At 36.7% G+C, this 16,578-nt stretch overlaps 1 pseudogene; it reads left to right on the forward strand.

Annotated features, from left to right (window-relative positions):
- Window positions 1-13,054: 13,054 nt before the first annotated feature.
- LOC118704100 lies at window positions 13,055-13,915 on the forward strand (annotated as a pseudogene).
- The last annotated feature ends 2,663 nt before the right edge of the window (window positions 13,916-16,578 follow it).

The raw sequence follows: 16,578 nt of genomic DNA on the forward strand, positions 1-16,578 counted from the left end.
TGTAGCATTTATCACACCACTGAACAATTTTTTTTTTTTTAACACAGCTGTCTCCTTCAGTAACCTACTTGTGGGGAATGACAGTATCTTTATCTCTTTAAAGTTTATTCTAGCCGAAACCGGTTTGGCTCAATGGATAGAGCGTCGGCTTGGGGACTGAAAGGTCCCGGGTTTGATTCTGGTCAAGGGCATGTACCTTAGTTGCGGGCATATCCCCAGTAGGGGGTGTGCAAGAGGCAGCTGATCGATGACTCTCTCATCGATGTTTCTAACTATCTCTCTCCCTTCCTCTCTCTCTCTCCCTTCCTCTCTGTACAAAATCAATAATAAAATAAAAATTTAAAAAAAGTTCCGAGAAGAGACCATGGCAAGGTCAAGTACCAGAGAGCACCCCGGGAACTAGTCCTCCCAGCCAGGAGTTTGCCCTTCGCGTTGGGAGGACTTGTTTAAAAAAAATAAGTAAATAAAAAATAAAGTTTATTCTAACTTGTACCTATCACATAATAGGACTTCTGAAATATGTGTTGATTGCATGAATTTTAATAGCCCAGTGCCTTGCACAGTACTGGGACACAGCAGGTGTTCAATAAATATTTGTTTAGTTAACAAATAAATGCTTAAGCCCCTTTCTCACTGCTATGTGCTTTCTTTCTAGGTATTTTCCTACTTATTCAAACAGATATTTTAGTGGGAGTCACCAGTGTCTATGAGCCAGCTTATGCATCTATTTTATAAACTAAAGATTTACTTTGAAGGGAATAGCATTACTTAGGGAAACATAGCTAGAGAAGAGAGGCTGGATGAAGCTGAGAAAAGCAGAGAAGGGTAAAATATTTGCCAGCATCTAACAGGCTTGAGTATGTAAAGGTCGCTCTATAGATATGACTAAGTATATCTGGGGCAATGATTCCTAAACTTGAGTGTCAAGATTTTTAGGAAAGAATTCTAAATGGGTCTCTGCATATCTTATGAGTATAGGACCTGACTGCCTATGCTCCAGACTATCTTTTCAAGTGAACAGACTTCGAAGATAGAGATAGTACCTCTCTCCAGAAAAAGGAACAGGTTTATTTCTGTCTCATATAATAAAGATAACCTTTCCTTCTAGAGTAAATAACAGGCATACTGACTTTCCATTATAAAAGATTCAGGTGCTCTGACCTTGGTGTTCTTCTGTAACATAACACAATGCATGTGCCTTCATCACTTGTCCCTCTCTATGTCATACTGTGAGAATTAGGATATGGGAAAGTGACACACATGCTAATATTCTGACCACTGGTATTGTTAAGTAATAATAATAATAACTATATAATAAAATAATAATAATAATTCCTGTCTCTGACCCAGGAATTTCTCCAATATCCATGAAGCCATGTCAAACTAACTTGTTAACTTGCAAGTTAGTAGAATCTCTAATCCTTCATAGTTATTGACAAGAATCACCTAGAGACTTTGTTTAAAATGTAGGTTCCTATGACTTCCCTTAGAGTATTATTTGATAGTTCTAGAATGAGGCCCAGTAAAATGCATTTTTTGATAAGTGATTTTGATGTTGGAGGTCCTTAGATCTTCCTTGAGGAACACCATCTTCAGGATTATGCTCACTTAGATTTGACTATGGACAGAAGACAACACTTCCATATCTCATTAACAGAGGTAATCATAGATTGCATGTGAGCTCCATTGACAAATTTTCTGGTTCTTTTAAAAGAAACCATTAAAATAGAAAATACCCACTCACTCTAAGCAACATATAAGATAAACTTATGTACTGGCTAGAGTAAAATGAAAAGAAATAGATACATAAGAATAAACTCATACCTTGTTACTATGCTAAGTTGTTTAATCACTGTATAAACTAAACCTGAGCTTTTCTTTCTCCTCTGAGAAAAAGTAGGAAGTGGTTCTTACATTCATATTAACTCTTTATTAAACTGGTTCCCCCAGCTTGAGATTCAAGGGATATTTACTGAATACCTGTTAGTATTGAACACTTTTTAGAAATACGGTGATGAATGAGACAAAGTTCCTGCTTTTTGGAGTTTATATTCTCTACTGGAAGGACACAGACACTGAGCCTATAGACAAATACCTCACAATCTTTCAGATGATGAAGAAACTAAAACAAAGTAATGCGATACAGAATGACTTACTAAGTATTGAGGGACATTTTAGCTATCGTGGTCAGAGAAGGCCTTTCTGAGGAGGTAACATTTGTGTTGAGATCAGATTAAAGGAGACTACCTACTAGAAATGTGCCCATTTGTAGAAACTGAAGAAACATAAAGTCTCTTTAGCCTTCATGGTCAGCTTCACCCAGCTCCTGTCAAGCCTGAAAGCATAAGGAGCTGAAGTTCAGAATTAACCAGCTGCCCTAAGGATGTGATCTAGATCGTGTGAGGGAATATCTAGTATGAAGAAATGGGCTTCATTCATTTGACACAGATTTATGGGATATATACCTGTGTCAAGAATTATTGTAGGCACTGGAAATCATCAGTGAATAAGAAAGACCCTAGCTCTCATGGAGCTTCTAGTGTCTTCTATGGCATTTGCTAGTTTGAAACGTCCACCCAAAATTCTGTGATTATTACCACTGTACAAATAATATTTCCAGTCCCAAGACTACAAATTGACTCTCAAAAGTAGTGCAAATAAAATCTGAATTAACCCCATCCCCTTGGATTCTGTTTGCAACTTAGATTTTTGATCCTCTCCCTTCTTCAGGTTGAACCCTATACCCCAGAGATTCCCTTCTACCACCACTGCCTGCCAATCTACTGTCTTTAAATTTTTTTTAATTATACATATATATAATTGATTTCAGAGAGGAAGGGAGAGGGAGAGAGAGAAACATCAATGATGAAAGAGAATCATTGATTGACTATCTCCTGCATGCCTCTTACTGGGGATCGAGCCTGCAATCCGGCATGTGCCCTTGACCTGAATCAAACCCAGGACCCTTTAGTCTGCAGGCTAACACCCTATCCACTGAGCCAAACCAGCTAGGACCTATCTTTTCTCCTGTAAAGTTTCCAGCATGCCTGTTACTGTGGTTATGGCACTGACTCCCAAAACTGCTTCTAGTTTGCTTGCTCATTGTCTGATAATCAAAGCTAAATGAAAACAAAGATGATGGAGGCAGCAGTGCCAGCATCAGCAGCTCCTTTCCAGTGAACAGTTCCTTCCAATCAGGAAAAGGTTGCTCTGGCAACCAGACTTTCCAGTTTTAACTTACTCTAATCCCTCTTTTATCAGTTTCTATTACAATTAAATGAAGGTTTCTTTTTTTCTGAGACAATTTTCTCAACTGTTTGTTCACAACCTGCTTTATAACCCAATTAGCCTTTTATTTTTTAAAAATTTATCTTTATTGTTGAAAGTATTACAGGTATCTCCCCCTTTTCCCCCATTGATCCCTTCTAGCCTTCCCCCACTGCTCTAGGCTTTTGTTCACCACACTATTACCCATATATGCATTTAAGTTCTTAATTAATCTCTTCCCACCAACCCCTGCCTTCACTCTGAAATTCATCAGTCTATTCCAGATTTCTATGTCTCTGGATCTATTTTGTTTATCAATTTATTTTGTTCTTGAGATTCCACATATGAGTGAGATCATGTGATACTTGTCTTTCTCTGACTGGCTTATTTCACTTAGCATAATATTCTCCAGGTCATAAAAAATAATGAATATTGATATATGATACAACAGAGATGAATCTTGAAAATATTATACCATGTAAAGAAGCCAATCATTAAATACCATATATATGTAATGACCAGAATAAGTACATCTATAGAGACAGAAAGTAGATTAATGGTTGCCTAGGGCTTGGAAAGAGAGAGTAGGGAGAAATTCAGAGTGATTTCTAATGGGTAAAAGATTTCTTTTGGTGTGATAAAAATGAAAAGTTGATGATGGAATGGTTGCACAACTCTGTGATATTGAAAACCATTGATTTATGCACTTTAAATAGATAAATTGTAAAGGGAGTACATATCAACAGAACCCTTGTATAAAAATACTAAATAAGATAATATTTCTGCTTCCAGCCAAGACAATGTCAGAGGTACCAAATTTATACTCCCACTTAAGACATCCCTGGCCCTAAGAAATCCAAACAAAATGTATTAAACAAGCATTTTTAACACACTAGCTATCAGGCAATGAAAAATCATAATTCTCGGAAAGTGAGAAACAAACAAAATGAATCCTAACATTGCCCAGCTTGCTGCTATGAGATCCCTGCATTCCAAGTTGAGCAGATGAAGCTGAGAGTCCAAGGACACTACAGTGGCTAGAGTTCATAGGTCACAGTACTGAGGAGGTAAGAGTTGCACAAAAAAGACACTTAGAGATCTGCAGATGGTCTTCCTTGAGTATTCAGCAGAATGCTAATAGTACATGCAAGTGAGAAAATTACTCAAAGCCAGGGAAAAGGCCCTATGAATGGATTAAACAGAATGGAACATTCATATGAGGTCATGAACAATGTCTGTTCCCACCAGCCAGAATGGAATAACTCATAATTCACAATGCTTTAGGTATAGTACTCAGGAAGGTTTTATCTCAGTAATGGGAAATAATTAGCCTTAGCTTGAGTAGTATTTCAGACTCACATATTAAATCATAAAACCAAGAGCTCTAAGAGTCAAACTTTTCCCAAATAACATAACTGCATCCCAGAGCAAACTTCAAGAAGATTTTATATAAGAATACAAAGATTTTATGTAAGAATACAAATATACCCAGCACACAACATAATAAAATTCACAATATCTGGCATCCAATCAAAGCTTACTGGGTATGCAAAGAAGCAGGAAAACACAACCCATAATGAGAATAATTGGTCTATTGAAAGGAGCTTAGAACTGACACAGATGTTGTAATTAGTAAAGAAGGACACATGAAGATATTATAACTGTATTACATATGTTCAAAGAATGAACTAGAGATATAAAAGATATAAAAATACCCTAATTGAACTTCTAAAAATAAAAAAAACTGTAATTGTTAGATGAAAAATATACTTCATGAGTTAACAACAAATTACACATTGCAGAAAAAAAAGATTAGTAAACTTCAAGGCACAATAGAAACTATCCAAAATTAAACACATAGAAAAAAGATAATTTTGAAAAGTTAAAAGAGCATGAGTGAACTTTGGGACAACTTTAAGCAATATGATACAGGTATAATTGGAATCCTTGAAAGTAGGGGTGGAGCCTAGAAAAATATTTGAAAAATTAATGGCCAAAATTTTCTAAATTTGATGAAAAATATAAACCTCCAGATTCATAAGCTCAAAAAAACTAAATAAATATAGAGAGAAAAGAAAAACAAGCCAAGACTCATCACAATTAACTTGCTCAAAGCAATTGATAAAGAGAAAATATTAAAAACGGTCAGAGGGGGAAAATGAATACAATAAATGCAGAAAATTTTTAACAGCCAAAGGGAAAAGAACACATTAAATTCAAAGAAACAAAGAATGAGAACAGACTAGTTATCATAAATATGCAAGCAAATAGTCTGTGGAGCAACATAACTAAAGTACCAAAAGAAAAAAAAATCTGTCAATCTAGAATTCTTTGTCCAATAAAAATATCTTTCAAAAATGAAAATGAAATAAAAACTTTTCAGATATACAAAAGCCAAACTAATTCATCACCTACAGACCCTCACTACAAGAAATACTAAAATAAATCTTTTAGGAAGAAGTAAAATGATACCAAATAGAAATATGAAATGAACCAGAAGAAATAAATAGCACCAAAAATGGTAATTACATGCATTAATATATAATATTTCATCATTTAATTCTAATGAAAAGATAATTGAGTATTTAAAATAAAAATGTATTGTGGGATTTCTAACATACTTAAAAGTAAAATGTTATAGCCAAGTGGTTCAGCATTATGCTGTGCACCAAGAAGGTCATGGGTTCAGTCTCGAGCCAGGGCACATATGGGAGGCAACCAATTGATGATGTTTCTCTCTTACATTGATGGTTCGCTCTCTCTCTCCCTTCTCTCTCTAAAATCAATAAAAACCATACCCTTGGTTGAGGATTTTAAGAAAAGTAAAATATATGACAATAACACAAATGTCAAAAGGGGAGAAATAAAATATACTATTTTAAGGTTCTTAAAGTATTTAGGAGGTGGTGCAATATCACTAAAAGGTATGTTGTGATAAGTTAAAGATGTATATTATAAACCCTCAAACAGCCAGTAAAATAACAAAACAGAGTTCTAGCTAATAATCTAGCAAAAACAGTTAAATGGAATCATAAAAAAATACTCACTCCAAAAGAAATCAGATAAAAAGGTGGGGACAAAAACTAGATAGAACAAATAGAAAACAAATAACAGGATAATAGATTTAAGCCCTGGCTGGTGTGTCTTATTTGTGCATTGCCCTGTGCACTGAAAGGTTGCCAATTTGATTCCTAGTCAGGGCACATTACTAGGTTGAGGTTTGGTTCCCAGCAGGGGGCATGCAGGAGGCAGGAGATTTATGTTTGTCTCTTTCTTCCCCTCCTTTCCTCTCTCTCTAAAAATAAATTATAAAAATCTTTTTAAAAGAAACATTTAAGCCTGTCTATGCCAGTATTCATATTATATGTATGCTAGAGACCCCAATGCACATAATTTATGCGAGGGGCACATCCTTGCAGCCACAGCGGCTTGCCTCGGCCCTTGAAGCTGTAGCAACTGCCTCAGCCCTCACAGCCCCAGCTTTATCCAGAAAGTCATCCATAAGAACATCCAGAAAGTAATTCAGCTATCAGATCTAATTAGCATATTATTCTTTTATTATTATAAACTAGTGGACCAGTGCACAAATTTATGCACATTGAAAGAAAATTAATTAGAAGAAATATTTTAATATCGCTATTCACCCTTTCTCTATAATAGAAGTGTCAACCAAATTCACTATCGACAATGACAGATCAAACACACTCGTGCAATTGGTGCCAATGAGAGCTTATATGTATCACACATGCGACTTTTATGAATATAGAACAAACTTGTTTATCAGACCTGCTTTCTGATGTAGCTAAACTTTTTCCAGCCTAGTGAAACACCCCAACTTCTCTTTCAGGTAATTGTCAGCAACACAATAGTAAATATCAACATGGAACAGATTATTATTGTAGATTACGCAGGGAGAACAAAGGGTAAAATATTTAATTGCAGCAGTGTTTGACTATATTCTGTGCAATGAGAAAACCTGAAGTCATTTTCAAGTCCACCATTGCTTACTTCTTTTCAGTCAGGTCAAGTTTCTAAATCTCCATTTTCCAGCTAATGAAAAGAAAATAGGATTCCACTGAGTCTCCTATCTACCTACTCCAGGACTTCAATGAGATGAGGCACAGGAAAACACTTCACAGACATTTGGTTAAAGTGTAAAATGTTTCCACCTGGCTATAAAGCAAGTCGTGTTCCTAGGCTGAAGAAACTCCAAGGAGGCTAGTCTCTAGGGAGAGGAAGCCAGGCATTGCTACATGACATCATTACTATTACTATTTCCGGGCTGGGCTGGGCTGTGGGCAGCATCAGCTGCGATTTAGTGAGGTGTCACTCAGGGGTAGTAGTGGAGCCTGTGTCCAACTTGGGGAACACCAAGTGTTGCTTGGTGGGTGCCAGGTTCGCAGTGCCATTTCTCTGTAAATGGCCAGTGCATGTCACAGCAGCTCCTGCATTGAACATCTGCCCCCTGGTAGTCAATGTACATTATAGCGACTGGTAGCATGGTTCAACACTTACCGTGTTTCCCCCAAAATAAGACATCCTCCGAAAATAAGACCTAGCGCATGGAAAGATAAGACATCCCCTGAAAATAAGACCTAGCGCAACTTTGGGAGAAAAAATTAATATAAGATACTGTCTAATTTTCGGGGAAACAGGGTAGCATATTAGCCTTTTATATATATAAATGTTTGAAGCACTCCAATCACAAGGTAGAGAATGTCAGGTTGGATAAAATAGCAAAACCCAATTGTGATTACTATTTCTAATGTTTTTAAACAATACTATTGTTTACTTACTATGATTATTAGATATTCTTATTAGGTTGATTTTGTGTGTGTGTGTGTGTGTGTGTGTGTGTGTGTGTGTGTGTGTGTTTGTGTTTACCCTTTAGAGCTTGCATTTCTTTTTTATAAATTTGAATGTGGTAAGAACACAACATGAAATTTAATTTTTAACAAATTTTTTTTGAAAACTAAAAGTACATATTTAAGGTGAACAACAGGATGATTTGATATATGTGTACATTGTTAAATGATTATCACAATCAAGCTAATAAACATATGCATAACCCCTCAGTTACATTTTCTGATGGTGAGAACACTTAATATTTATTCTCTTAGCAGGTTTCAAATATGCATTATTATTAATTACTAGTGGCCTGGAGCATGGATTCATGCACATTGAAAGGAAATTAATTAGAAGAAATATTTTAATATTACTATTTGCCCTTTCTTTATAATAGAAAGATGAAAGATAATTAGTAAGATGTATATGAAAATAATATGTAAATTTATTAATAAATAAACAATAACAGCATTATATAAAAACAAAGGCATGATATAAAAATATTGATAAAAACAATGACTGATAAATTGATTATACTTATTCTAATATCTCCCTGTACACCATAGTAAGAGTAAAAACACTTTCAGAGTGCTTAACTAATTTTCCGGGTGAGGAAGTATTTACAACTTTAACTTTAATGTCACATGCTCTTTGAACTTGAGAGAAAGCAACATATAACTGACCATGTCCAAATATTCCTACTCTGTCTAGAGTTTGTACTTGTGATTTATTAATACTCATTGCAAATGCTGACATCACGAATCCATTTAAATGGGAGGCCAGTGTCAGATGGGGCAAATCAATTCATGGAATCAGAACAACCTCTCCTTCCACTGATCCTGCTAATACTTTAGCTTCGATTATGCTAGGTCACAATCTTTTAATAATAAACCTAGTACCATTAGTAAACCATATTTACTATTATGATTCATCAGGAGCATGGCTATTGCACCTACTTTGCCTACTTTCAATTTTAACTTATGATACAACATTCCTGAAGGAATAATACTATTTAAAAATTCGATGGGAAAAAATTTTTTTGGCATCATCCATTGAATCAATGGAATCATCACTCAAATAGGTGTGAAAATCTCCATCAAGTATATCCAAAATTTTTTCATTTAATCTATGAATGTGCTCATTTTTAGGACAAAGAATCACACATAGATATGTTTTTAATATTATCTATAGATATACTATTTGCAAAGGTAGCTTCAATAATAAGTCCATTACAAATTATTTCATGGGGGATTTTAATAATATCCATTCCTGAATGAAAATGACTATCAAGCTTGCCATCTCCAAGTTTTACTAACCATTTGCTATAAGCAGAATCCTCTGATCTCATATTTGTTTTAAGAGACAACTGTTTGAAACATCCCCAAACACTACAGTACTTTAAACTCATTTGTACTATGGCTGATCACATAGCATTGCAACACAACACTGAGACATTTGCGAGAATCCCCTCCAAGAAGGAGAACTTTCCCACCAAATGCAACAAAAACAACCAAATTCACAATCAACAATGGCAGATTGAAACACGTGTGCAATTGGCATCAGCAAGAGCTTTATATGTATTGTGCATGCACAAGTCAACATTTATTTTTAAATTGCCAGTGTGCATCATATGTACCAACCAAATGGTTGGTTGGATGGATGGCCGGATGTACAATTGGTCACTTAGCCTTTTATATATATAGATGTCACCCCAATATATTAAATTAAAGTGTATTAAAAATCTTACTACCTCGCCAAAACTGGTTTGGCTCAGTGGCTAGAGCACTGGCCTGCGGACTGAAAGGCCCCAGGTTCGATTCCGGTCAAGGGTACGTACGTTGGTTGCGGGTACATCCCCAGTAGGGGGTGTGCAAGAGACAGCTGATCGATGTTTCTCTCTCGTTGATGTTTCTAACTCTCTATCCCCCTCACTTCCCCTCTGTAAAAAATCAATAATATATATATATATATATATTTTAAATCTTACTTCCTAAATCAACCATATTTTCATTTGGAAATATTTTTTTCCTTCTAGGCTTTTCATATACATCTTTTAAGTATAACACATATTATCTTATATCCTACTTCCTCACTTAACAGTATATTTGATATTTCAGAATAACCTACTATTAGAAGTGGGAGAAGAGGCCCCAGCAAAGGCAACAGAAGAAGTAATTAGCAGAGGAGAATAATTTAAGGGGATAAGTGACATTAGACTGTTATTGTTGGCCTTGTAAAAATACAGACATGTGTACAGATGACCAGCTTTTAGCTTGGTGACAAAAGGAAGGAGAAGAACAGAATCTCAAAGTGTTTATTGGATCCAGGGAAGGTTTTTAGAATGAGAAATATTGTGTATGTTTATAGACAGAGGAAGGAAGAAAAGAGGGAGAAATTGAACATGTTGACAGGATATAATTCATGGAGCACAGTCTTTATAGAAGTAGGAGGGGTTGGGATTAAAAGCTGGAAGCAAGACATTTTTTTTCTATGACATAGGAGAGAAAGAGAAGAGACGGGGTAAGGGAGGAAGTTAAAGTAAATCATGCTGGAAGATAACTAGAGGATCTACCAATTAAAGTAGAAAGTGAAGTCAAGATTATTTCCTGAGAGTGAGGGATATTAAAGTGGAGCAGGGACTTTCGGAAGTGAATAATGTTTTGATTAAGGCAAGAAGTCAACAAGATTGTAGGACAAACTAATGGATAACTAGTCCAGTTCCTCGTTTACAGATGGGGAGTTGAGGATCAGTTTAAGACAGGTGTGTCAATTATACAGCTAGTAAGAGCAAAGCTGGGACATGAACCTGGGCCTTCCAACCACCGTCCAACTCAGGAAAACAAGTTTAATAATTTCCTTCTGATCTATTCCATAGGAGGGACTTCCCCCTGTGTAGCTTGAAATAGAACAGAGCAAAACCCAGCAGCAGTTTTATTCCAGCTGCCAGCATGCTTCAAAATCTGCATGCTAGCTGCCCTCTCTCAGAGGGCAGTCCCTGGTCTAGAATACTGAAAAGCCAAGTATAGGATTTCAGATAAAGGTTGGAAGTCTTTTACCTTAATCATCTAGACAATGTTCCTCAAAAGAGCTTCTTTGCTTTTAATAAAAATGAAATGGAGGCTAGCAAAAAAATTGGAAATGGCCTAGGATGACAAACACTAGGGACATGGTTTAATAGGTGATGATCCATCAGCAGTAGGGACTATTATACAGTCATTAAAATGATAACTATTAAGATTATGGGAATAAAAATGTGCTTATAAAAACATGGAATTAAAAATGGCATTACACCATAATTGCAATATTTAAACATTACTTGTGTTCATTGATGATAACATTCAGAAAGGGAAACTTGTTCATGTGATGGAATTATAAATATTATAATTTTTAAATATTATTTATTATTGTTCTAACATCTATCAAAATAAACATTGATTAAATAAATAATATATCTTCTAGAAAAGAAATACTTATTTTCACAGTTGCTGAAAATAAATGTTTTCTATTGTTAGGTTAATTTATATAAAGGCAAGGAAGGGAACCTAATCCAATGAAATGCTCAACTTCTTTAGCATAGTAAGCAGAGGCATTCAGCAGCAACATATCTTCTGATTTTTACAGGCAGGTTTTCTTGGTACCTCTCCTTTAGCAATACCCTTTTTTTCTTTTTCCCTCCTTCAGCATTAGAAGCAGATGGCAAGAGCTAGTAGATTTTAAAGGGTAGCCCAGAGAGAGAAGATACTCTCATATTAGGCTCCTTGGTGTTGGGCCAGCACTTGTTTTATTTATCACTTTAACTTTATTTTTAACTTATTCTAGAAAGTGCACTTCATAAAAGGAAAAAACAAAATCATATTTATCTGTAATCCCAACACAATTTTTTCTGGTGATATGTTTTTACAGAGTTATAATTAAAATGTCTATACAATTGTGTATTCTATTTTTGCCCTTTAACTTCTTAACTTTATTGTATTTAGGCTTTTCTAAGTTTATTGCAGTTCTCAGAATTGTGATTTTTATTGTCTACATAATATTCTATTCAATCTATGTGTCTTTTTTTCTTACTAAACTTAACTACTCTAGCTCCTTTTCGCTAATAACATTTTTTGAGATTATGCTTAATGGCTTGTCTACATAATATTCTATTCAATCTATGTGTCTTTTTTTCTTACTAAACTTAACTACTCTAGCTCCTTTTCGCTAATAACATTTTTTGAGATTATGCTTAATGGCATGTACAATGTATTTGTATATATAGTTTTTCCCTTCCTTTGAATAATTACCTTAGTGATAAATTACCAAGAGTGGAATTACTATGTGAAAAGGCATGAATATGTTTTATGATTTCTGATATATATTGCCAAATTCCCCTTCAAAAGAATTGTCCTAATTTATCTTGCTGCAGGAACAGTATGAAGATAGTTTCTTTATCCTTTCCCTCCAAGCCAAACCAGCATTGTGTTTGATAATATTTGCTACTTTAATAAGTATAAAATGACTATTGTTCTTCAGTACCAGTGTGATTGAATGTTCTGAATCAAATCATCCAAAAACCAGAAGGAATCTTAGATCTGGGTTTAAATCTGGGTCATCCCTTAACCTTATTCCAGTGCTCCCTACCCCCCTATTTTTCTGTATATATTGTCTGTTTCATACCTTTTCCAGCTGTTTAATCATATCGGTTGCTGGAGAGTGGGGAGGGGAAAGAGACAACTATAAAAACATTCAAGTTATTCCATGCCACATGTTTCTCTTTTTTTAAAATATATTTTTTATTGATTTCAGAGAGGAAGGAAAAGGGAGATAGAAACATCAATGATAACAGAGGATCATTGATCTGCTGGGATCAAGCCCACAAACCAGGCAAGTGTCATGACCCAAATAAAAGACCATGACCTCTTGGTTCATAGGTCAACTCTCAACCATTGAGCCATGCTGCATGTTGCTCTTTTGTACTAGAAAAGAAATATCAGGATGCCAGATATATACAAGTTGATTATGAAGGGAGGATAAAAAAGGCAAACTGATGAGTACTACCTAAGAATGGAGAAAATCACCAATGGAAAGACCCGCGGGAGATCTATCCAGTATCGCTGGTACCTGTTGTTTTCTGTTGAGGCTGCCACCTGCTCTACACTTCTGCTTGACAAGGGGCTGATGGAGCTATGCAAGAAAGTGTTCTACAGCACTCCACCTGAATATTGGGCTTTCAGGGAGAGTTCCCTGATAGCAAGGTTCCATGAGGCTACCACAAGGTGTCCCTGCAAGAGCATCCAAACAGTATGTGGAGGATGCCTGCCAACACATTCAGGTCCTCGGGAAAGTCTATTCCATTCTGAGTGACAAAGAGCAGAGAGCAGGATATGAGGAACAGTGGACTAGGATTCTCATGTGCTCAACCAAGATTATGACTGGGAGGGATATTGGTACACACTCTTTAAAAAGATACATCTAGAAGACATTCAAGCAAAGATATACAAAGGTTCTGAGGAAGAATTGGCTGATGTTAAACAGGCTTATCTGGACTTCAAGGGGACATGGATCCTTTCCTGGAGCTTGTGCTGTGAGTGCATATACAGAGGAACCCAGGATAAGAACCATTATTCAATAAGCCATTGATATTTTGACATATAATACCCTGGCCAAAGAATCAAAGCAGAAGATGAATGTAAGGACAAGGAGGGCTCAGGAAGAGGCTAAAGCAGCAGAAATGAGCAGAAAGGAGTTGGGATTTGATAAAGGAGTAGGTAACTTGAAGGCAGTCATTCAGTGCAAACAAAAGGATCAGCAAGCTCTAGACTAGGGGTGTCGAACTCAATCAGAGAAGGGGCCAAAATCTAAAATCCAGCCTAAATCGCGGGCCTAATGGTTTACTGAACAGTCATAAACTGTCACTGTGATGGAAATGCAGCGGAGTGCAGTGATGACAGCGCGGTGCGGGCCACATTGCAAGGCCTGGCGGGATGGATTTGGCCCGCGGGCCTTGTGTTTGACACATGTGCTCTAGACAGAGAGTGTTTCTCAGTGGGTTGACCGTTGTGTTGAGGTTTGATTCCATACAGGGCACATGCCCAATTTGTGGTTTGGTGAGTATGGGAGGCAACTAATCCATGTTATCTCTCTCTCTTTCTCTCTCTTTCCCTCTCTCTCTCTCTCTCTCTGCATTTTTGCTGCTTTCCTGAGTTGGTATGATAGTTTTGTGAGCTAGGTTTCTTAAATGGCCCACTGGGTCAGCCCCCCAAGTCACCTTAGGTGGACACTCTTGGTGCACCCCTTTGTGGTCTGTGTGTACAGCCCTGTTATAGTTAAGTCTTGATTGTTGTTGGTATTACTGGGAGGAATTGACCTCCAGGCCAATTGGCTATGTATATCAGCTGTGTTTATACTGGGAGACCTTATGTACTGGAGACAGCCTTATAGGACCAGACTTGCAAAATTTCAAAAGCCTCTGTGCTCAGCTTAGATGGGGCAGAGTCTCAGGGCTGAGCAGACATTCTTAGCTTCCTGTCAGCCCTGCCCTTGCACGTGTGCATCCAGACCTCTGCTTTCCTTGGCTTCCCTGAGTTTCCACCTGACAGTACATATTCCCCCAGGCTTGCATGGAACTAAGGTTCAGTGCAGTCAGAACTGGGGTTCAGTGCAGTCAGGAGCTTCCAGCTCCCTTCCACTAGGGAGAGCTAATGGCAACGATCAGTCAGTCTTCTCTGAATGCACTTTTGCATATGCCTCCTGATCCCTGCCCGCAATAGCTTTCCCGAATCTTTGAGTCTCTAAGTCTCTGGGTCTCTGAGTCTCTGAGTCTCCTTGTGCCTTTCTTTCTACCTGACAGTACAGACTCCCCTCGTATGAGCCTGGATCCACAGGGTTTTGCCCGGAACGGGGTTCAATGCAGTTAGAACTGGGGTTCAGTGCAGTCGGGAGCTTCTTTCCCTCTCCTGCCAGAGAAAGCCAGCCAGGCACTCAGCAACCCTTCCTCTATGTGTGCATGTCTCTGTATCTCAGCCCCTTGCAGATCCTCTGATTCTCTGTGAGCTTTTCTCTTTCCTTTTAGTTGTAGAATTTCCACTTAGCCAGATTTCCTGTGGTTCTGGATGATGTTTGTTCTGTCTTTTAGTTGTAGTTTTGAAATTGTTCGAGGCAGCAGTTTTGGTGTTTACCTATGCCGCCATCTTGGTTTGTTCTGGGCGCTCCCTTGTAGGTAACTAACTGCTCTAAAGAATTTCTCTTTGTCTTTAACACTTGGCATTTTAATTTTGATATGCCTTTGGATTCCTCTTGTTTGAGACTGTCTGCACTTTCTGGACTTGTAAGTCTATTTCTTTTACCAAGTAATAGGTTTCCAATATTTTGCTCTCTTTCTTCTTCTTCTGGCACCCACATAATGTGAATGTTTATGTGCTTAAAGTTGTCCCAGAGGCTCCTTACACTATCTTCATATTTTTTGATTCTTTCTTCTTTTTTATCTTCTGTTTCTTGCTTCCTAATATTCTAAGTCATTGATTTGATTCTCAGAATTCTCTCCTCTACTGATGAATCTTTATAAAGTATTACTTATTTCAGTTAGTGTATGCTTAATCTCTGACTGTTCTTTTTTTGTGTCTTTGAAATTCTCGTTAAGATCCTTTAAAAAAAAATTATTGTTGAGAGTATTACAGATGTCCCTCTTTTTTTCTCCCAATTTTCCCACTCCAACCAGTTCCTGCCCCACTGCAGGCCTTAACCACCTAAAAGTCTGTGTCCATAGGTAATGCATATATGCATATAAGATCTTTGTTTAATTTCTTCCTGTCCCCCACCCCCTTCCCTCTAACAATTATCAGTCTGTTCCATTTCCATACCTCTGATTCTATTTTATTCACCAATTTATTGTTCATTAGGTTTCTTATTCATTTATTTTGATTTTTGGATTCAATTATTGATAGATATGTATTTACTGCCTTTTTATTATTCATATTTTAAAATATATATTTTATTGATTTTTTTACAGAGAGGACGGGAAATAGATAGAAAGTTAGAAACATTGATGAGAGAGAAACATCGATCAGCTGCCTCCTAATACCTCCTACTGTGGATGTGCCTGCAACCAAGGTACATGCACTTGACTGGAATTGAACCCAGGACCTTTCAGTCTGCAGGCCAATGCTCTATGACTAAGCCAAACCAGTCAGGCAAATTGTTCATATTTTTAATCTTTTTTTTCTTCTTCTTTCTCTTCTTAAAGAATGCCTATATATTTTTTTTATATAATATTGGTTTGGTGGTGATGAACTCCTTTAGCTTGTTCTCATCTGTGAAGGTCTTTATCTGACCTTCAATTATAAATGATAGCTTTGCTGGTTAAAGTAATCTTGGTTATAAGTCCTAGGTTTTCATAACTTTGAACATTTCTTGCCACTCCCTTTCGGCCTGCATAGTTTCTGTTGAGATATCAGCTAATGATCTTATGGGTGATCCCTTGTAGATAAC

Source organism: Pipistrellus kuhlii, unplaced genomic scaffold, assembly GCF_014108245.1.
Source record: "Pipistrellus kuhlii isolate mPipKuh1 unplaced genomic scaffold, mPipKuh1.p scaffold_m20_p_40, whole genome shotgun sequence".
NCBI lineage: Eukaryota > Metazoa > Chordata > Mammalia > Chiroptera > Vespertilionidae > Pipistrellus > Pipistrellus kuhlii.